This window comes from Anomaloglossus baeobatrachus, chromosome 3 (assembly GCF_048569485.1).
Source record: "Anomaloglossus baeobatrachus isolate aAnoBae1 chromosome 3, aAnoBae1.hap1, whole genome shotgun sequence".
Classification (NCBI taxonomy): domain Eukaryota; kingdom Metazoa; phylum Chordata; class Amphibia; order Anura; family Aromobatidae; genus Anomaloglossus; species Anomaloglossus baeobatrachus.
Window position 1 is genome coordinate 698,588,811 of NC_134355.1, and position 19,782 is coordinate 698,608,592.

At 45.4% G+C, this 19,782-nt stretch overlaps 22 non-coding genes across 22 annotated transcripts; 6 read left to right on the forward strand and 16 right to left on the reverse strand.

The window, feature by feature from the left end:
• Positions 1-251: 251 nt before the first annotated feature.
• TRNAA-CGC (transfer RNA alanine (anticodon CGC)) lies at positions 252-324 on the reverse strand. Its single transcript has one exon. It is a non-coding gene; the product is annotated as a tRNA-Ala (tRNA).
• A 2,034-nt stretch (positions 325-2,358) lies between these two features.
• Positions 2,359-2,431, reverse strand: TRNAA-CGC (transfer RNA alanine (anticodon CGC)). Its single transcript has one exon. It is a non-coding gene; the product is annotated as a tRNA-Ala (tRNA).
• Positions 2,432-4,465: 2,034 nt separating this feature from the next.
• Positions 4,466-4,538, reverse strand: TRNAA-CGC (transfer RNA alanine (anticodon CGC)). The gene has a single exon. It is a non-coding gene; the product is annotated as a tRNA-Ala (tRNA).
• Positions 4,539-5,886: 1,348 nt separating this feature from the next.
• TRNAN-GUU (transfer RNA asparagine (anticodon GUU)) lies at positions 5,887-5,960 on the forward strand. Its single transcript has one exon. It is a non-coding gene; the product is annotated as a tRNA-Asn (tRNA).
• A 617-nt stretch (positions 5,961-6,577) lies between these two features.
• On the reverse strand, positions 6,578-6,650 carry TRNAA-CGC (transfer RNA alanine (anticodon CGC)). The gene has a single exon. It is a non-coding gene; the product is annotated as a tRNA-Ala (tRNA).
• Positions 6,651-7,239: 589 nt separating this feature from the next.
• On the reverse strand, positions 7,240-7,312 carry TRNAA-UGC (transfer RNA alanine (anticodon UGC)). Its single transcript has one exon. It is a non-coding gene; the product is annotated as a tRNA-Ala (tRNA).
• A 676-nt stretch (positions 7,313-7,988) lies between these two features.
• On the forward strand, positions 7,989-8,062 carry TRNAN-GUU (transfer RNA asparagine (anticodon GUU)). Its single transcript has one exon. It is a non-coding gene; the product is annotated as a tRNA-Asn (tRNA).
• Positions 8,063-8,679: 617 nt separating this feature from the next.
• TRNAA-CGC (transfer RNA alanine (anticodon CGC)) lies at positions 8,680-8,752 on the reverse strand. Its single transcript has one exon. It is a non-coding gene; the product is annotated as a tRNA-Ala (tRNA).
• Positions 8,753-9,348: 596 nt separating this feature from the next.
• TRNAA-UGC (transfer RNA alanine (anticodon UGC)) lies at positions 9,349-9,421 on the reverse strand. Its single transcript has one exon. It is a non-coding gene; the product is annotated as a tRNA-Ala (tRNA).
• Positions 9,422-10,097: 676 nt separating this feature from the next.
• Positions 10,098-10,171, forward strand: TRNAN-GUU (transfer RNA asparagine (anticodon GUU)). Its single transcript has one exon. It is a non-coding gene; the product is annotated as a tRNA-Asn (tRNA).
• A 617-nt stretch (positions 10,172-10,788) lies between these two features.
• Positions 10,789-10,861, reverse strand: TRNAA-CGC (transfer RNA alanine (anticodon CGC)). The gene has a single exon. It is a non-coding gene; the product is annotated as a tRNA-Ala (tRNA).
• Positions 10,862-11,450: 589 nt separating this feature from the next.
• TRNAA-UGC (transfer RNA alanine (anticodon UGC)) lies at positions 11,451-11,523 on the reverse strand. The gene has a single exon. It is a non-coding gene; the product is annotated as a tRNA-Ala (tRNA).
• Positions 11,524-12,199: 676 nt separating this feature from the next.
• Positions 12,200-12,273, forward strand: TRNAN-GUU (transfer RNA asparagine (anticodon GUU)). Its single transcript has one exon. It is a non-coding gene; the product is annotated as a tRNA-Asn (tRNA).
• A 617-nt stretch (positions 12,274-12,890) lies between these two features.
• Positions 12,891-12,963, reverse strand: TRNAA-CGC (transfer RNA alanine (anticodon CGC)). Its single transcript has one exon. It is a non-coding gene; the product is annotated as a tRNA-Ala (tRNA).
• A 589-nt stretch (positions 12,964-13,552) lies between these two features.
• Positions 13,553-13,625, reverse strand: TRNAA-UGC (transfer RNA alanine (anticodon UGC)). The gene has a single exon. It is a non-coding gene; the product is annotated as a tRNA-Ala (tRNA).
• A 676-nt stretch (positions 13,626-14,301) lies between these two features.
• TRNAN-GUU (transfer RNA asparagine (anticodon GUU)) lies at positions 14,302-14,375 on the forward strand. Its single transcript has one exon. It is a non-coding gene; the product is annotated as a tRNA-Asn (tRNA).
• A 617-nt stretch (positions 14,376-14,992) lies between these two features.
• Positions 14,993-15,065, reverse strand: TRNAA-CGC (transfer RNA alanine (anticodon CGC)). Its single transcript has one exon. It is a non-coding gene; the product is annotated as a tRNA-Ala (tRNA).
• Positions 15,066-15,661: 596 nt separating this feature from the next.
• Positions 15,662-15,734, reverse strand: TRNAA-UGC (transfer RNA alanine (anticodon UGC)). Its single transcript has one exon. It is a non-coding gene; the product is annotated as a tRNA-Ala (tRNA).
• Positions 15,735-17,101: 1,367 nt separating this feature from the next.
• Positions 17,102-17,174, reverse strand: TRNAA-CGC (transfer RNA alanine (anticodon CGC)). The gene has a single exon. It is a non-coding gene; the product is annotated as a tRNA-Ala (tRNA).
• A 597-nt stretch (positions 17,175-17,771) lies between these two features.
• TRNAA-UGC (transfer RNA alanine (anticodon UGC)) lies at positions 17,772-17,844 on the reverse strand. The gene has a single exon. It is a non-coding gene; the product is annotated as a tRNA-Ala (tRNA).
• Positions 17,845-18,520: 676 nt separating this feature from the next.
• TRNAN-GUU (transfer RNA asparagine (anticodon GUU)) lies at positions 18,521-18,594 on the forward strand. The gene has a single exon. It is a non-coding gene; the product is annotated as a tRNA-Asn (tRNA).
• Positions 18,595-19,211: 617 nt separating this feature from the next.
• Positions 19,212-19,284, reverse strand: TRNAA-CGC (transfer RNA alanine (anticodon CGC)). Its single transcript has one exon. It is a non-coding gene; the product is annotated as a tRNA-Ala (tRNA).
• Between the last annotated feature and the right edge of the window lie 498 nt (positions 19,285-19,782).

Here is a 19,782-nt window from a genome sequence, read left to right on the forward strand (position 1 = left end):
ACAGAGGGAGCATAGCTGGGCTGTGTTTACTAGCAGGATGAGCCCTCCGAGAGAACGCGCAAACATCCTTCAAGCTGGAATTGAACCAGCAACCCAAGGATTTGCTCATTTACATCTACAGTCTTTGGCTCTACCAGCTGAGCTATTGAAGGCTTGTCTTGGCCTTGGTTGAAAGCCTCCTAGTTTTAGCTGTTGGAGTTTTGAGCATGAGGTGAAAAAGCAATCACTGCTACCATGTGAAAAATAACTCTTGGAGAATGCGGGCATCGATCCCGCTGCCTCTCACATGCGAAGCGAGCGCTCTACCACTTGAGCTAATTCCCCTGGCGGGACAGTTGTGCCTTTAGTTTCTTGCCACACTTCATAGGGATTTTCTTATCATGTCAGGTGAGAAGCTGCATTGTTATATGGTATTTTTTTTCTGTAAGAATAGCTTTTTTTTTTTTTTTTTTTAAGTGTGAGTTCCATGTTGCCATAGTAGAAGATCATCGGAGGACTTTACAAGGTGAAGGGTGGCTTCCAAATACATGCACGCCTCTTCCAAGCAAAGCCTTTACATATCTACGGAGAAGACAAAAAACTCTCTGTTGATTTGTGCTTACGTTTTGATCTCCTCACTCCTCAGGTACAACGGAGGAGACCTTTCTAGAAGAGCTGTTTGTAGGTGGACGGAACGAGCATAGCTGGGCTGTGTTTACCAGCCGGATGAACCTTCCGATAGAATGCGCAAAACTCCTTCGAGCCGGAATTGAACCAGCGACCTAAGGATTGCTAACTTTCTTCTACAGTCTTCGGCTCTACCAGCTGAGCTATCGAAGGCTTGTTTTGTCCTTGATCGAAAGCCTCCTAGTTTTAGCTGTTGGAGTTTTGAGCATGAGGTAAAAAGACAATCACTGCTACCATGTGAAAAATAACTCTTGGAGAATGCGGGCATCGATCCCGCTGCCTCTCGCATGCAAAGCGAGTGCTCTGCCACTTGAGCTAATCCCCCTGGCATGACAGGTCTGCCTTTAGTTTCTTGCCACACTTCACGGTGATTTTCTCATCATGTCAGGTGAGAAGCTGCAATGCTATATGGCAATTTTTATGTAAGAATAGCTTGCTTTTTTTTTTACAGTGTGAGTTCCATTTTACCATAGTAGAAGATCATCGGAGGAGTTTAAAAGGTGAAGGGTGGCTTACAAATACATGCACACCTCTTCCAAGCAAACCCTTTACATATCTACGAAGAACCGAGGGGTAAGCAATAAAAAACCCCTTAATAGTTTGGAGACGAAAGTTGCAATGTAGCACAATATCAGTCTTATCGAAGAAATATAATGATGACCTGTATAAAAAGAATCAATTAGCAGAGGATGGTTTCGATCCATCGACCTCTGGGTTATGGGCCCAGCACGCTTCCGCTGCGCCACTCTGCTGCCGGTGGTCTGTTCGTTGAGAAGGTCTATTTATCGACTGACTTTTCAAAAGTGGCTAAAATGTATTTGGTCTTTGTGATGGAATCCATCAGCAGGAGCTTATTGTCGGCGCCTCGAGTCCTCCTGAGCATCAGCAATTGTCTCTTTGTTTTTGCTGATTTCTTTTTGTCATATTATGTTAAAAAGTTGATCTGAGAAACCTGTGCCTGGCCTGCCTGGCTGAGAGTTCCTGTAGAAAGATCTGTTTGCGTCTCTGTGGCGCAATTGGTTAGTGCGTTTGGCTGTTAACCGAAAGGATGGTGGTTCAAGCCCACCCAGGGACGATGGTCTTTTTTGCTTAAGTAGCAGCCTATGTACGAGTGAAGAAGGTTCCACGTCGTCTTTCAATTGCTCTCCCGACAAATAACTCTGTTGCTCGCTGCCTACGTTTTGAACTCCCGAGTTAGAATGGAGGAGACTTTTGGAAAAGAGCTCTTTGTATGTGGACGGAAGCAGCTTAGCTGGGCTGTGTTTATTCAGGGGCGATGGTCTCTTTGGCTCGAGTAGCATTCTAGGGGTGTAAAAGGTTCCACGTTAGCTTTCGGCTGAGCTGCTCTCCCAACAAAAAACTCTCTGTTGCTTTGTGCTTACGTTTTGAACTCCTCAGGTACAACGGAGGAGACCCTTCTAGAAGAGCTGTTTGTAGGTGGACAGAGGGAGCATAGCTGGGCTGTGTTTACTAGCAGGATGAGCCCTCCGATAGAACGCGCAAACATCCTTCGAGCTGGAATTGAACCAGCAACCCAAGGATTTGCTCATTTACATCTACAGTCTTTGGCTCTACCAGCTGAGCTATTGAAGGCTTGTCTTGGCCTTGGTTGAAAGCCTCCTAGTTTTAGCTGTTGGAGTTTTGAGCATGAGGTGAAAAGGCAATCACTGCTACCATGTGAAAAATAACTCTTGGAGAATGCGGGCATCGATCCCGCTGCCTCTCACATGCGAAGCGAGCGCTCTACCACTTGAGCTAATTCCCCTGGCGGGACAGTTGTGCCTTTAGTTTCTTGCCACACTTCATAGGGATTTTCTTATCATGTCAGGTGAGAAGCTGCATTGTTATATGGTATTTTTTTTCTGTAAGAATAGCTTTTTTTTTTTTTTTTTTTAAGTGTGAGTTCCATGTTGCCATAGTAGAAGATCATCGGAGGACTTTACAAGGTGAAGGGTGGCTTCCAAATACATGCACGCCTCTTCCAAGCAAAGCCTTTACATATCTACGGAGAAGACAAAAAACTCTCTGTTGATTTGTGCTTACGTTTTGATCTCCTCACTCCTCAGGTACAACGGAGGAGACCTTTCTAGAAGAGCTGTTTGTAGGTGGACGGAACGAGCATAGCTGGGCTGTGTTTACCAGCCGGATGAACCTTCCGATAGAATGCGCAAAACTCCTTCGAGCCGGAATTGAACCAGCGACCTAAGGATTGCTAACTTTCTTCTACAGTCTTCGGCTCTACCAGCTGAGCTATCGAAGGCTTGTTTTGTCCTTGATCGAAAGCCTCCTAGTTTTAGCTGTTGGAGTTTTGAGCATGAGGTAAAAAGACAATCACTGCTACCATGTGAAAAATAACTCTTGGAGAATGCGGGCATCGATCCCGCTGCCTCTCGCATGCAAAGCGAGTGCTCTGCCACTTGAGCTAATCCCCCTGGCATGACAGGTCTGCCTTTAGTTTCTTGCCACACTTCACGGTGATTTTCTCATCATGTCAGGTGAGAAGCTGCAATGCTATATGGCAATTTTTATGTAAGAATAGCTTGCTTTTTTTTTTACAGTGTGAGTTCCATTTTACCATAGTAGAAGATCATCGGAGGAGTTTAAAAGGTGAAGGGTGGCTTACAAATACATGCACACCTCTTCCAAGCAAACCCTTTACATATCTACGAAGAACCGAGGGGTAAGCAATAAAAAACCCCTTAATAGTTTGGAGACGAAAGTTGCAATGTAGCACAATATCAGTCTTATCGAAGAAATATAATGATGACCTGTATAAAAAGAATCAATTAGCAGAGGATGGTTTCGATCCATCGACCTCTGGGTTATGGGCCCAGCACGCTTCCGCTGCGCCACTCTGCTGCCGGTGGTCTGTTCGTTGAGAAGGTCTATTTATCGACTGACTTTTCAAAAGTGGCTAAAATGTATTTGGTCTTTGTGATGGAATCCATCAGCAGGAGCTTATTGTCGGCGCCTCGAGTCCTCCTGAGCATCAGCAATTGTCTCTTTGTTTTTGCTGATTTCTTTTTGTCATATTATGTTAAAAAGTTGATCTGAGAAACCTGTGCCTGGCCTGCCTGGCTGAGAGTTCCTGTAGAAAGATCTGTTTGCGTCTCTGTGGCGCAATTGGTTAGTGCGTTTGGCTGTTAACCGAAAGGATGGTGGTTCAAGCCCACCCAGGGACGATGGTCTTTTTTGCTTAAGTAGCAGCCTATGTACGAGTGAAGAAGGTTCCACGTCGTCTTTCAATTGCTCTCCCGACAAATAACTCTGTTGCTCGCTGCCTACGTTTTGAACTCCCGAGTTAGAATGGAGGAGACTTTTGGAAAAGAGCTCTTTGTATGTGGACGGAAGCAGCTTAGCTGGGCTGTGTTTATTCAGGGGCGATGGTCTCTTTGGCTCGAGTAGCATTCTAGGGGTGTAAAAGGTTCCACGTTAGCTTTCGGCTGAGCTGCTCTCCCAACAAAAAACTCTCTGTTGCTTTGTGCTTACGTTTTGAACTCCTCAGGTACAACGGAGGAGACCCTTCTAGAAGAGCTGTTTGTAGGTGGACAGAGGGAGCATAGCTGGGCTGTGTTTACTAGCAGGATGAGCCCTCCGATAGAACGCGCAAACATCCTTCGAGCTGGAATTGAACCAGCAACCCAAGGATTTGCTCATTTACATCTACAGTCTTTGGCTCTACCAGCTGAGCTATTGAAGGCTTGTCTTGGCCTTGGTTGAAAGCCTCCTAGTTTTAGCTGTTGGAGTTTTGAGCATGAGGTGAAAAGGCAATCACTGCTACCATGTGAAAAATAACTCTTGGAGAATGCGGGCATCGATCCCGCTGCCTCTCACATGCGAAGCGAGCGCTCTACCACTTGAGCTAATTCCCCTGGCGTGACAGTTGTGCCTTTAGTTTCTTGCCACACTTCATAGGGATTTTCTTATCATGTCAGGTGAGAAGCTGCATTGTTATATGGTATTTTTTTTCTGTAAGAATAGCTTTTTTTTTTTTTTTTTTTTTTTTAAGTGTGAGTTCCATGTTGCCATAGTAGAAGATCATCGGAGGACTTTACAAGGTGAAGGGTGGCTTCCAAATACATGCACGCCTCTTCCAAGCAAAGCCTTTACATATCTACGGAGAAGACAAAAAACTCTCTGTTGATTTGTGCTTACGTTTTGATCTCCTCACTCCTCAGGTACAACGGAGGAGACCTTTCTAGAAGAGCTGTTTGTAGGTGGATGGAACGAGCATAGCTGGGCTGTGTTTACCAGCCGGATGAACCTTCCGATAGAATGCGCAAAACTCCTTCGAGCCGGAATTGAACCAGCGACCTAAGGATTGCTAACTTTCTTCTACAGTCTTCGGCTCTACCAGCTGAGCTATCGAAGGCTTGTTTTGTCCTTGATCGAAAGCCTCCTAGTTTTAGCTGTTGGAGTTTTGAGCATGAGGTAAAAAGACAATCACTGCTACCATGTGAAAAATAACTCTTGGAGAATGCGGGCATCAATCCCGCTGCCTCTCGCATGCAAAGCGAGCGCTCTGCCACTTGAGCTAATCCCCCTGGCATGACAGGTCTGCCTTTAGTTTCTTGCCACACTTCACGGTGATTTTCTCATCATGTCAGGTGAGAAGCTGCAATGCTATATGGCAATTTTTATGTAAGAATAGCTTGCTTTTTTTTTTACAGTGTGAGTTCCATTTTACCATAGTAGAAGATCATCGGAGGAGTTTAAAAGGTGAAGGGTGGCTTACAAATACATGCACACCTCTTCCAAGCAAACCCTTTACATATCTACGAAGAACCGAGGGGTAAGCAATAAAAAACCCCTTAATAGTTTGGAGACGAAAGTTGCAATGTAGCACAATATCAGTCTTATCGAAGAAATATAATGATGACCTGTATAAAAAGAATCAATTAGCAGAGGATGGTTTCGATCCATCGACCTCTGGGTTATGGGCCCAGCACGCTTCCGCTGCGCCACTCTGCTGCCGGTGGTCTGTTCGTTGAGAAGGTCTATTTATCGACTGACTTTTCAAAAGTGGCTAAAATGTATTTGGTCTTTGTGATGGAATCCATCAGCAGGAGCTTATTGTCGGCGCCTCGAGTCCTCCTGAGCATCAGCAATTGTCTCTTTGTTTTTGCTGATTTCTTTTTGTCATATTATGTTAAAAAGTTGATCTGAGAAACCTGTGCCTGGCCTGCCTGGCTGAGAGTTCCTGTAGAAAGATCTGTTTGCGTCTCTGTGGCGCAATTGGTTAGCGCGTTCGGCTGTTAACCGAAAGGATGGTGGTTCAAGCCCACCCAGGGACGATGGTCTTTTTTGCTTAAGTAGCAGCCTATGTACGAGTGAAGAAGGTTCCACGTCGTCTTTCAATTGCTCTCCCGACAAATAACTCTGTTGCTCGCTGCCTACGTTTTGAACTCCCGAGTTAGAATGGAGGAGACTTTTGGAAAAGAGCTCTTTGTATGTGGACGGAAGCAGCTTAGCTGGGCTGTGTTTATTCAGGGGCGATGGTCTCTTTGGCTCGAGTAGCATTCTAGGGGTGTAAAAGGTTCCACGTTAGCTTTCGGCTGAGCTGCTCTCCCAACAAAAAACTCTCTGTTGCTTTGTGCTTACGTTTTGAACTCCTCAGGTACAACGGAGGAGACCCTTCTAGAAGAGCTGTTTGTAGGTGGACAGAGGGAGCATAGCTGGGCTGTGTTTACTAGCAGGATGAGCCCTCCGATAGAACGCGCAAACATCCTTCGAGCTGGAATTGAACCAGCAACCCAAGGATTTGCTCATTTACATCTACAGTCTTTGGCTCTACCAGCTGAGCTATTGAAGGCTTGTCTTGGCCTTGGTTGAAAGCCTCCTACTTTTAGCTGTTGGAGTTTTGAGCATGAGGTGAAAAGGCAATCACTGCTACCATGTGAAAAATAACTCTTGGAGAATGCGGGCATCGATCCCGCTGCCTCTCACATGCGAAGCGAGCGCTCTACCACTTGAGCTAATTCCCCTGGCGGGACAGTTGTGCCTTTAGTTTCTTGCCACACTTCATAGGGATTTTCTTATCATGTCAGGTGAGAAGCTGCATTGTTATATGGTATTTTTTTTCTGTAAGAATAGCTTTTTTTTTTTTTTAAGTGTGAGTTCCATGTTGCCATAGTAGAAGATCATCGGAGGACTTTACAAGGTGAAGGGTGGCTTCCAAATACATGCACGCCTCTTCCAAGCAAAGCCTTTACATATCTACGGAGAAGACAAAAAACTCTCTGTTGATTTGTGCTTACGTTTTGATCTCCTCACTCCTCAGGTACAACGGAGGAGACCTTTCTAGAAGAGCTGTTTGTAGGTGGATGGAACGAGCATAGCTGGGCTGTGTTTACCAGCCGGATGAACCTTCCGATAGAATGCGCAAAACTCCTTCGAGCCGGAATTGAACCAGCGACCTAAGGATTGCTAACTTTCTTCTACAGTCTTCGGCTCTACCAGCTGAGCTATCGAAGGCTTGTTTTGTCCTTGATCGAAAGCCTCCTAGTTTTAGCTGTTGGAGTTTTGAGCATGAGGTAAAAAGACAATCACTGCTACCATGTGAAAAATAACTCTTGGAGAATGCGGGCATCGATCCCGCTGCCTCTCGCATGCAAAGCGAGCGCTCTGCCACTTGAGCTAATCCCCCTGGCATGACAGGTCTGCCTTTAGTTTCTTGCCACACTTCACGGTGATTTTCTCATCATGTCAGGTGAGAAGCTGCAATGCTATATGGCAATTTTTATGTAAGAATAGCTTGCTTTTTTTTTTACAGTGTGAGTTCCATTTTACCATAGTAGAAGATCATCGGAGGAGTTTAAAAGGTGAAGGGTGGCTTACAAATACATGCACACCTCTTCCAAGCAAACCCTTTACATATCTACGAAGAACCGAGGGGTAAGCAATAAAAAAACCCTTAATAGTTTGGAGACGAAAGTTGCAATGTAGCACAATATCAGTCTTATCGAAGAAATATAATGATGACCTGTATAAAAAGAATCAATTAGCAGAGGATTGTTTCGATCCATCGACCTCTGGGTTATGGGCCCAGCACGCTTCCGCTGCGCCACTCTGCTGCCGGTGGTCTGTTCGTTGAGAAGGTCTATTTATCGACTGACTTTTCAAAAGTGGCTAAAATGTATTTGGTCTTTGTGATGGAATCCATCAGCAGGAGCTTATTGTCGGCGCCTCGAGTCCTCCTGAGCATCAGCAATTGTCTCTTTGTTTTTGCTGATTTCTTTTTGTCATATTATGTTAAAAAGTTGATCTGAGAAACCTGTGCCTGGCCTGCCTGGCTGAGAGTTCCTGTAGAAAGATCTGTTTGCGTCTCTGTGGCGCAATTGGTTAGCGCGTTCGGCTGTTAACCGAAAGGATGGTGGTTCAAGCCCACCCAGGGACGATGGTCTTTTTTGCTTAAGTAGCAGCCTATGTACGAGTGAAGAAGGTTCCACGTCGTTTTTCAATTGCTCTCCCGACAAATAACTCTGTTGCTCGCTGCCTACGTTTTGAACTCCCGAGTTAGAATGGAGGAGACTTTTGGAAAAGAGCTCTTTGTATGTGGACGGAAGCAGCTTAGCTGGGCTGTGTTTATTCAGGGGCGATGGTCTCTTTGGCTCGAGTAGCATTCTAGGGGTGTAAAAGGTTCCACGTTAGCTTTCGGCTGAGCTGCTCTCCCAACAAAAAACTCTCTGTTGCTTTGTGCTTACGTTTTGAACTCCTCAGGTACAACGGAGGAGACCCTTCTAGAAGAGCTGTTTGTAGGTGGACAGAGGGAGCATAGCTGGGCTGTGTTTACTAGCAGGATGAGCCCTCCGATAGAACGCGCAAACATCCTTCGAGCTGGAATTGAACCAGCAACCCAAGGATTTGCTCATTTACATCTACAGTCTTTGGCTCTACCAGCTGAGCTATTGAAGGCTTGTCTTGGCCTTGGTTGAAAGCCTCCTAGTTTTAGCTGTTGGAGTTTTGAGCATGAGGTGAAAAGGCAATCACTGCTACCATGTGAAAAATAACTCTTGGAGAATGCGGGCATCGATCCCGCTGCCTCTCACATGCGAAGCGAGCGCTCTACCACTTGAGCTAATTCCCCTGGCGTGACAGTTGTGCCTTTAGTTTCTTGCCACACTTCATAGGGATTTTCTTATCATGTCAGGTGAGAAGCTGCATTGTTATATGGTATTTTTTTTCTGTAAGAATAGCTTTTTTTTTTTTTTTTTTTTTAAGTGTGAGTTCCATGTTGCCATAGTAGAAGATCATCGGAGGACTTTACAAGGTGAAGGGTGGCTTCCAAATACATGCACGCCTCTTCCAAGCAAAGCCTTTACATATCTACGGAGAAGACAAAAAACTCTCTGTTGATTTGTGCTTACGTTTTGATCTCCTCACTCCTCAGGTACAACGGAGGAGACCTTTCTAGAAGAGCTGTTTGTAGGTGGATGGAACGAGCATAGCTGGGCTGTGTTTACCAGCCTGATGAACCTTCCGATAGAATGCGCAAAACTCCTTCGAGCCGGAATTGAACCAGCGACCTAAGGATTGCTAACTTTCTTCTACAGTCTTCGGCTCTACCAGCTGAGCTATCGAAGGCTTGTTTTGTCCTTGATCGAAAGCCTCCTAGTTTTAGCTGTTGGAGTTTTGAGCATGAGGTAAAAAGACAATCACTGCTACCATGTGAAAAATAACTCTTGGAGAATGCGGGCATCGATCCCGCTGCCTCTCGCATGCAAAGCGAGCGCTCTGCCACTTGAGCTAATCCCCCTGGCATGACAGGTCTGCCTTTAGTTTCTTGCCACACTTCACGGTGATTTTCTCATCATGTCAGGTGAGAAGCTGCAAGGCTATATGGCAATTTTTATGTAAGAATAGCTTGCTTTTTTTTTTACAGTGTGAGTTCCATTTTACCATAGTAGAAGATCATCGGAGGAGTTTAAAAGGTGAAGGGTGGCTTACAAATACATGCACACCTCTTCCAAGCAAACCCTTTACATATCTACGAAGAACCGAGGGGTAAGCAATAAAAAACCCCTTAATAGTTTGGAGACGAAAGTTGCAATGTAGCACAATATCAGTCTTATCGAAGAAATATAATGATGACCTGTATAAAAAGAATCAATTAGCAGAGGATGGTTTCGATCCATCGACCTCTGGGTTATGGGCCCAGCACGCTTCCGCTGCGCCACTCTGCTGCCGGTGGTCTGTTCGTTGAGAAGGTCTATTTATCGACTGACTTTTCAAAAGTGGCTAAAATGTATTTGGTCTTTGTGATGGAATCCATCAGCAGGAGCTTATTGTCGGCGCCTCGAGTCCTCCTGAGCATCAGCAATTGTCTCTTTGTTTTTGCTGATTTCTTTTTGTCATATTATGTTAAAAAGTTGATCTGAGAAACCTGTGCCTGGCCTGCCTGGCTGAGAGTTCCTGTAGAAAGATCTGTTTGCGTCTCTGTGGCGCAATTGGTTAGCGCGTTCGGCTGTTAACCGAAAGGATGGTGGTTCAAGCCCACCCAGGGACGATGGTCTTTTTTGCTTAAGTAGCAGCCTATGTACGAGTGAAGAAGGTTCCACGTCGTCTTTCAATTGCTCTCCCGACAAATAACTCTGTTGCTCGCTGCCTACGTTTTGAACTCCCGAGTTAGAATGGAGGAGACTTTTGGAAAAGAGCTCTTTGTATGTGGACGGAAGCAGCTTAGCTGGGCTGTGTTTATTCAGGGGCGATGGTCTCTTTGGCTCGAGTAGCATTCTAGGGGTGTAAAAGGTTCCACGTTAGCTTTCGGCTGAGCTGCTCTCCCAACAAAAAACTCTCTGTTGCTTTGTGCTTACGTTTTGAACTCCTCAGGTACAACGGAGGAGACCCTTCTAGAAGAGCTGTTTGTAGGTGGACAGAGGGAGCATAGCTGGGCTGTGTTTACTAGCAGGATGAGCCCTCCGATAGAACGCGCAAACATCCTTCGAGCTGGAATTGAACCAGCAACCCAAGGATTTGCTCATTTACATCTACAGTCTTTGGCTCTACCAGCTGAGCTATTGAAGGCTTGTCTTGGCCTTGGTTGAAAGCCTCCTAGTTTTAGCTGTTGGAGTTTTGAGCATGAGGTGAAAAGGCAATCACTGCTACCATGTGAAAAATAACTCTTGGAGAATGCGGGCATCGATCCCGCTGCCTCTCACATGCGAAGCGAGCGCTCTACCACTTGAGCTAATTCCCCTGGCGGGACAGTTGTGCCTTTAGTTTCTTGCCACACTTCATAGGGATTTTCTTATCATGTCAGGTGAGAAGCTGCATTGTTATATGGTATTTTTTTTCTGTAAGAATAGCTTTTTTTTTTTTTTAAGTGTGAGTTCCATGTTGCCATAGTAGAAGATCATCGGAGGACTTTACAAGGTGAAGGGTGGCTTCCAAATACATGCACGCCTCTTCCAAGCAAAGCCTTTACATATCTACGGAGAAGACAAAAAACTCTCTGTTGATTTGTGCTTACGTTTTGATCTCCTCACTCCTCAGGTACAACGGAGGAGACCTTTCTAGAAGAGCTGTTTGTAGGTGGATGGAACGAGCATAGCTGGGCTGTGTTTACCAGCCTGATGAACCTTCCGATAGAATGCGCAAAACTCCTTCGAGCCGGAATTGAACCAGCGACCTAAGGATTGCTAACTTTCTTCTACAGTCTTCGGCTCTACCAGCTGAGCTATCGAAGGCTTGTTTTGTCCTTGATCGAAAGCCTCCTAGTTTTAGCTGTTGGAGTTTTGAGCATGAGGTAAAAAGACAATCACTGCTACCATGTGAAAAATAACTCTTGGAGAATGCGGGCATCGATCCCGCTGCCTCTCGCATGCAAAGCGAGCGCTCTGCCACTTGAGCTAATCCCCCTGGCATGACAGGTCTGCCTTTAGTTTCTTGCCACACTTCACGGTGATTTTCTCATCATGTCAGGTGAGAAGCTGCAAGGCTATATGGCAATTTTTATGTAAGAATAGCTTGCTTTTTTTTTTACAGTGTGAGTTCCATTTTACCATAGTAGAAGATCATCGGAGGAGTTTAAAAGGTGAAGGGTGGCTTACAAATACATGCACACCTCTTCCAAGCAAACCCTTTACATATCTACGAAGAACCGAGGGGTAAGCAATAAAAAACCCCTTAATAGTTTGGAGACGAAAGTTGCAATGTAGCACAATATCAGTCTTATCGAAGAAATATAATGATGACCTGTATAAAAAGAATCAATTAGCAGAGGATGGTTTCGATCCATCGACCTCTGGGTTATGGGCCCAGCACGCTTCCGCTGCGCCACTCTGCTGCCGGTGGTCTGTTCGTTGAGAAGGTCTATTTATCGACTGACTTTTCAAAAGTGGCTAAAATGTATTTGGTCTTTGTGATGGAATCCATCAGCAGGAGCTTATTGTCGGCGCCTCGAGTCCTCCTGAGCATCAGCAATTGTCTCTTTGTTTTTGCTGATTTCTTTTTGTCATATTATGTTAAAAAGTTGATCTGAGAAACCTGTGCCTGGCCTGCCTGGCTGAGAGTTCCTGTAGAAAGATCTGTTTGCGTCTCTGTGGCGCAATTGGTTAGCGCGTTCGGCTGTTAACCGAAAGGATGGTGGTTCAAGCCCACCCAGGGACGATGGTCTTTTTTGCTTAAGTAGCAGCCTATGTACGAGTGAAGAAGGTTCCACGTCGTCTTTCAATTGCTCTCCCGACAAATAACTCTGTTGCTCGCTGCCTACGTTTTGAACTCCCGAGTTAGAATGGAGGAGACTTTTGGAAAAGAGCTCTTTGTATGTGGACGGAAGCAGCTTAGCTGGGCTGTGTTTATTCAGGGGCGATGGTCTCTTTGGCTCGAGTAGCATTCTAGGGGTGTAAAAGGTTCCACGTTAGCTTTCGGCTGAGCTGCTCTCCCAACAAAAAACTCTCTGTTGCTTTGTGCTTACGTTTTGAACTCCTCAGGTACAACGGAGGAGACCCTTCTAGAAGAGCTGTTTGTAGGTGGACAGAGGGAGCATAGCTGGGCTGTGTTTACTAGCAGGATGAGCCCTCCGATAGAACGCGCAAACATCCTTCGAGCTGGAATTGAACCAGCAACCCAAGGATTTGCTCATTTACATCTACAGTCTTTGGCTCTACCAGCTGAGCTATTGAAGGCTTGTCTTGGCCTTGGTTGAAAGCCTCCTAGTTTTAGCTGTTGGAGTTTTGAGCATGAGGTGAAAAGGCAATCACTGCTACCATGTGAAAAATAACTCTTGGAGAATGCGGGCATCGATCCCGCTGCCTCTCACATGCGAAGCGAGCGCTCTACCACTTGAGCTAATTCCCCTGGCGGGACAGTTGTGCCTTTAGTTTCTTGCCACACTTCATAGGGATTTTCTTATCATGTCAGGTGAGAAGCTGCATTGTTATATGGTATTTTTTTTCTGTAAGAATAGCTTTTTTTTTTTTTTAAGTGTGAGTTCCATGTTGCCATAGTAGAAGATCATCGGAGGACTTTACAAGGTGAAGGGTGGCTTCCAAATACATGCACGCCTCTTCCAAGCAAAGCCTTTACATATCTACGGAGAAGACAAAAAACTCTCTGTTGATTTGTGCTTACGTTTTGATCTCCTCACTCCTCAGGTACAACGGAGGAGACCTTTCTAGAAGAGCTGTTTGTAGGTGGATGGAACGAGCATAGCTGGGCTGTGTTTACCAGCCGGATGAACCTTCCAATAGAATGCGCAAAACTCCTTCGAGCCGGAATTGAACCAGCGACCTAAGGATTGCTAACTTTCTTCTACAGTCTTCGGCTCTACCAGCTGAGCTATCGAAGGCTTGTTTTGTCCTTGATCGAAAGCCTCCTAGTTTTAGCTGTTGGAGTTTTGAGCATGAGGTAAAAAGACAATCACTGCTACCATGTGAAAAATAACTCTTGGAGAATGCGGGCATCGATCCCGCTGCCTCTCGCATGCAAAGCGAGCGCTCTGCCACTTGAGCTAATCCCCCTGGCATGACAGGTCTGCCTTTAGTTTCTTGCCACACTTCACGGTGATTTTCTCATCATGTCAGGTGAGAAGCTGCAATGCTATATGGCAATTTTTATGTAAGAATAGCTTTCTTTTTTTTTTACAGTGTGAGTTCCATTTTACCATAGTAGAAGATCATCGGAGGAGTTTAAAAGGTGAAGGGTGGCTTACAAATACATGCACACCTCTTCCAAGCAAACCCTTTACATATCTACGAAGAACCGAGGGGTAAGCAATAAAAAAACCCTTAATAGTTTGGAGACGAAAGTTGCAATGTAGCACAATATCAGTCTTATCGAAGAAATATAATGATGACCTGTATAAAAAGAATCAATTAGCAGAGGATTGTTTCGATCCATCGACCTCTGGGTTATGGGCCCAGCACGCTTCCGCTGCGCCACTCTGCTGCCGGTGGTCTGTTCGTTGAGAAGGTCTATTTATCGACTGACTTTTCAAAAGTGGCTAAAATGTATTTGGTCTTTGTGATGGAATCCATCAGCAGGAGCTTATTGTCGGCGCCTCGAGTCCTCCTGAGCATCAGCAATTGTCTCTTTGTTTTTGCTGATTTCTTTTTGTCATATTATGTTAAAAAGTTGATCTGAGAAACCTGTGCCTGGCCTGCCTGGCTGAGAGTTCCTGTAGAAAGATCTGTTTGCGTCTCTGTGGCGCAATTGGTTAGCGCGTTCGGCTGTTAACCGAAAGGATGGTGGTTCAAGCCCACCCAGGGACGATGGTCTTTTTTGCTTAAGTAGCAGCCTATGTACGAGTGAAGAAGGTTCCACGTCGTCTTTCAATTGCTCTCCCGACAAATAACTCTGTTGCTCGCTGCCTACGTTTTGAACTCCCGAGTTAGAATGGAGGAGACTTTTGGAAAAGAGCTCTTTGTATGTGGATGGAAGCAGCTTAGCTGGGCTGTGTTTATTCAGGGGCGATGGTCTCTTTGGCTCGAGTAGCATTCTAGGGGTGTAAAAGGTTCCACGTTAGCTTTCGGCTGAGCTGCTCTCCCAACAAAAAACTCTCTGTTGCTTTGTGCTTACGTTTTGAACTCCTCAGGTACAACAGAGGAGACCCTTCTAGAAGAGCTGTTTGTAGGTGGACAGAGGGAGCATAGCTGGGCTGTGTTTACTAGCAGGATGAGCCCTCCGATAGAACGCGCAAACATCCTTCGAGCTGGAATTGAACCAGCAACCCAAGGATTTGCTCATTTACATCTACAGTCTTTGGCTCTACCAGCTGAGCTATTGAAGGCTTGTCTTGGCCTTGGTTGAAAGCCTCCTAGTTTTAGCTGTTGGAGTTTTGAGCATGAGGTGAAAAGGCAATCACTGCTACCATGTGAAAAATAACTCTTGGAGAATGCGGGCATCGATCCCGCTGCCTCTCACATGCGAAGCGAGCGCTCTACCACTTGAGCTAATTCCCCTGGCGGGACAGTTGTGCCTTTAGTTTCTTGCCACACTTCATAGGGATTTTCTTATCATGTCAGGTGAGAAGCTGCATTGTTATATGGTATTTTTTTTCTGTAAGAATAGCTTTTTTTTTTTTTTTTTTTTTAAGTGTGAGTTCCATGTTGCCATAGTAGAAGATCATCGGAGGACTTTACAAGGTGAAGGGTGGCTTCCAAATACATGCACGCCTCTTCCAAGCAAAGCCTTTACATATCTACGGAGAAGACAAAAAACTCTCTGTTGATTTGTGCTTACGTTTTGATCTCCTCACTCCTCAGGTACAACGGAGGAGACCTTTCTAGAAGAGCTGTTTGTAGGTGGACGGAACGAGCATAGCTGGGCTGTGTTTACCAGCCGGATGAACCTTCCGATAGAATGCGCAAAACTCCTTCGAGCCGGAATTGAACCAGCGACCTAAGGATTGCTAACTTTCTTCTACAGTCTTCGGCTCTACCAGCTGAGCTATCGAAGGCTTGTTTTGTCCTTGATCGAAAGCCTCCTAGTTTTAGCTGTTGGAGTTTTGAGCATGAGGTAAAAAGACAATCACTGCTACCATGTGAAAAATAACTCTTGGAGAATGCGGGCATCGATCCCGCTGCCTCTCGCATGCAAAGCGAGCGCTCTGCCACTTGAGCTAATCCCCCTGGCATGACAGGTCTGCCTTTAGTTTCTTGCCACACTTCACGGTGATTTTCTCATCATGTCAGGTGAGAAGCTGCAATGCTATATGGCAATTTTTATGTAAGAATAGCTTGCTTTTTTTTTTACAGTGTGAGTTCCATTTTACCATAGTAGAAGATCATCGGAGGAGTTTAAAAGGTGAAGGGTGGCTTACAAATACATGCACACCTCTTCCAAGCAAACCCTTTACATATCTACGAAGAACCGAGGGGTAAGCAATAAAAAACCCCTTAATAGTTTGGAGACGAAAGTTGCAATGTAGCACAATATCAGTCTTATCGAAGAAATATAATGATGACCTGTATAAAAAGAATCAATTAGCAGAGGATGGTTTCGATCCATCGACCTCTGGGTTATGGGCCCAGCACGCTTCCGCTGCGCCACTCTGCTGCCGGTGGTCTGTTCGTTGAGAAGGTCTATTTATCGACTGACTTTTCAAAAGTGGCTAAAATGTATTTGGTCTTTGTGATGGAATCCATCAGCAGGAGCTTATTGTCGGCGCCTCGAGTCCTCCTGAGCATCAGCAATTGTCTCTTTGTTTTTGCTGATTTCTTTTTGTCATATTATGTTAAAAAGTTGATCTGAGAAACCTGTGCCTGGCCTGCCTGGCTGAGAGTTCCTGTAGAAAGATCTGTTTGCGTCTCTGTGGCGCAATTGGTTAGCGCGTTTGGCTGTTAACCGAAAGGATGGTGGTTCAAGCCCACCCAGGGACGATGGTCTTTTTTGCTTAAGTAGCAGCCTATGTACGAGTGAAGAAGGTTCCACGTCGTCTTTCAATTGCTCTCCCGACAAATAACTCTGTTGCTCGCTGCCTACGTTTTGAACTCCCGAGTTAGAATGGAGGAGACTTTTGGAAAAGAGCTCTTTGTATGTGGACGGAAGCAGCTTAGCTGGGCTGTGTTTATTCAGGGGCGATGGTCTCTTTGGCTCGAGTAGCATTCTAGGGGTGTAAAAGGTTCCACGTTAGCTTTCGGCTGAGCTGCTCTCCCAACAAAAAACTCTCTGTTGCTTTGTGCTTACGTTTTGAACTCCTCAGGTACAACGGAGGAGACCCTTCTAGAAGAGCTGTTTGTAGGTGGACAGAGGGAGCATAGCTGGGCTGTGTTTACTAGCAGGATGAGCCCTCCGATAGAACGCGCAAACATCCTTCGAGCTGGAATTGAACCAGCAACCCAAGGATTTGCTCATTTACATCTACAGTCTTTGGCTCTACCAGCTGAGCTATTGAAGGCTTGTCTTGGCCTTGGTTGAAAGCCTCCTAGTTTTAGCTGTTGGAGTTTTGAGCATGAGGTGAAAAGGCAATCACTGCTACCATGTGAAAAATAACTCTTGGAGAATGCGGGCATCGATCCCGCTGCCTCTCACATGCGAAGCGAGCGCTCTACCACTTGAGCTAATTCCCCTGGCGTGACAGGTGTGCCTTTAGTTTCTTGCCACACTTCATAGGGATTTTCTTATCATGTCAGGTGAGAAGCTGCATTGTTATATGGTATTTTTTTTCTGTAAGAATAGCTTTTTTTTTTTTTTTTTTTTTTAAGTGTGAGTTCCATGTTGCCATAGTAGAAGATCATCGGAGGACTTTACAAGGTGAAGGGTGGCTTCCAAATACATGCACGCCTCTTCCAAGCAAAGCCTTTACATATCTACGGAGAAGACAAAAAACTCTCTGTTGATTTGTGCTTACGTTTTGATCTCCTCACTCCTCAGGTACAACGGAGGAGACCTTTCTAGAAGAGCTGTTTGTAGGTGGATGGAACGAGCATAGCTGGGCTGTGTTTACCAGCCGGATGAACCTTCCGATAGAATGCGCAAAACTCCTTCGAGCCGGAATTGAACCAGCGACCTAAGGATTGCTAACTTTCTTCTACAGTCTTCGGCTCTACCAGCTGAGCTATCGAAGGCTTGTTTTGTCCTTGATCGAAAGCCTCCTAGTTTTAGCTGTTGGAGTTTTGAGCATGAGGTAAAAAGACAATCACTGCTACCATGTGAAAAATAACTCTTGGAGAATGCGGGCATCGATCCCGCTGCCTCTCGCATGCAAAGCGAGCGCTCTGCCACTTGAGCTAATCCCCCTGGCATGACAGGTCTGCCTTTAGTTTCTTGCCACACTTCACGGTGATTTTCTCATCATGTCAGGTGAGAAGCTGCAATGCTATATGGCAATTTTTATGTAAGAATAGCTTGCTTTTTTTTTTACAGTGTGAGTTCCATTTTACCATAGTAGAAGATCATCGGAGGAGTTTAAAAGGTGAAGGGTGGCTTACAAATACATGCACACCTCTTCCAAGCAAACCCTTTACATATCTACGAAGAACCGAGGGGTAAGCAATAAAAAACCCCTTAATAGTTTGGAGACGAAAGTTGCAATGTAGCACAATATCAGTCTTATCGAAGAAATATAATGATGACCTGTATAAAAAGAATCAATTAGCAGAGGATGGTTTCGATCCATCGACCTCTGGGTTATGGGCCCAGCACGCTTCCGCTGCGCCACTCTGCTGCCGGTGGTCTGTTCGTTGAGAAGGTCTATTTATCGACTGACTTTTCAAAAGTGGCTAAAATGTATTTGGTCTTTGTGATGGAATCCATCAGCAGGAGCTTATTGTCGGCGCCTCGAGTCCTCCTGAGCATCAGCAATTGTCTCTTTGTTTTTGCTGATTTCTTTTTGTCATATTATGTTAAAAAGTTGATCTGAGAAACCTGTGCCTGGCCTGCCTGGCTGAGAGTTCCTGTAGAAAGATCTGTTTGCGTCTCTGTGGCGCAATTGGTTAGCGCGTTCGGCTGTTAACCGAAAGGATGGTGGTTCAAGCCCACCCAGGGACGATGGTCTTTTTTGCTTAAGTAGCAGCCTATGTACGAGTGAAGAAGGTTCCACGTCGTCTTTCAATTGCTCTCCCGACAAATAACTCTGTTGCTCGCTGCCTACGTTTTGAACTCCCGAGTTAGAATGGAGGAGACTTTTGGAAAAGAGCTCTTTGTATGTGGACGGAAGCAGCTTAGCTGGGCTGTGTTTATTCAGGGGCGATGGTCTCTTTGGCTCGAGTAGCATTCTAGGGGTGTAAAAGGTTCCACGTTAGCTTTCGGCTGAGCTGCTCTCCCAACAAAAAACTCTCTGTTGCTTTGTGCTTACGTTTTGAACTCCTCAGGTACAACGGAGGAGACCCTTCTAGAAGAGCTGTTTGTAGGTGGACAGAGGGAGCATAGCTGGGCTGTGTTTACTAGCAGGATGAGCCCTCCGATAGAACGCGCAAACATCCTTCGAGCTGGAATTGAACCAGCAACCCAAGGATTTGCTCATTTACATCTACAGTCTTTGGCTCTACCAGCTGAGCTATTGAAGGCTTGTCTTGGCCTTGGTTGAAAGCCTCCTAGTTTTAGCTGTTGGAGTTTTGAGCATGAGGTGAAAAGGCAATCACTGCTACCATGTGAAAAATAACTCTTGGAGAATGCGGGCATCGATCCCGCTGCCTCTCACATGCGAAGCGAGCGCTCTACCACTTGAGCTAATTCCCCTGGCGTGACAGTTGTGCCTTTAGTTTCTTGCCACACTTCATAGGGATTTTCTTATCATGTCAGGTGAGAAGCTGCATTGTTATATGGTATTTTTTTTCTGTAAGAATAGCTTTTTTTTTTTTTTTTTTTTTTTAAGTGTGAGTTCCATGTTGCCATAGTAGAAGATCATCGGAGGACTTTACAAGGTGAAGGGTGGCTTCCAAATACATGCACGCCTCTTCCAAGCAAAGCCTTTACATATCTACGGAGAAGACAAAAAACTCTCTGTTGATTTGTGCTTACGTTTTGATCTCCTCACTCCTCAGGTACAACGGAGGAGACCTTTCTAGAAGAGCTGTTTGTAGGTGGATGGAACGAGCATAGCTGGGCTGTGTTTACCAGCCGGATGAACCTTCCGATAGAATGCGCAAAACTCCTTCGAGCCGGAATTGAACCAGCGACCTAAGGATTGCTAACTTTCTTCTACAGTCTTCGGCTCTACCAGCTGAGCTATCGAAG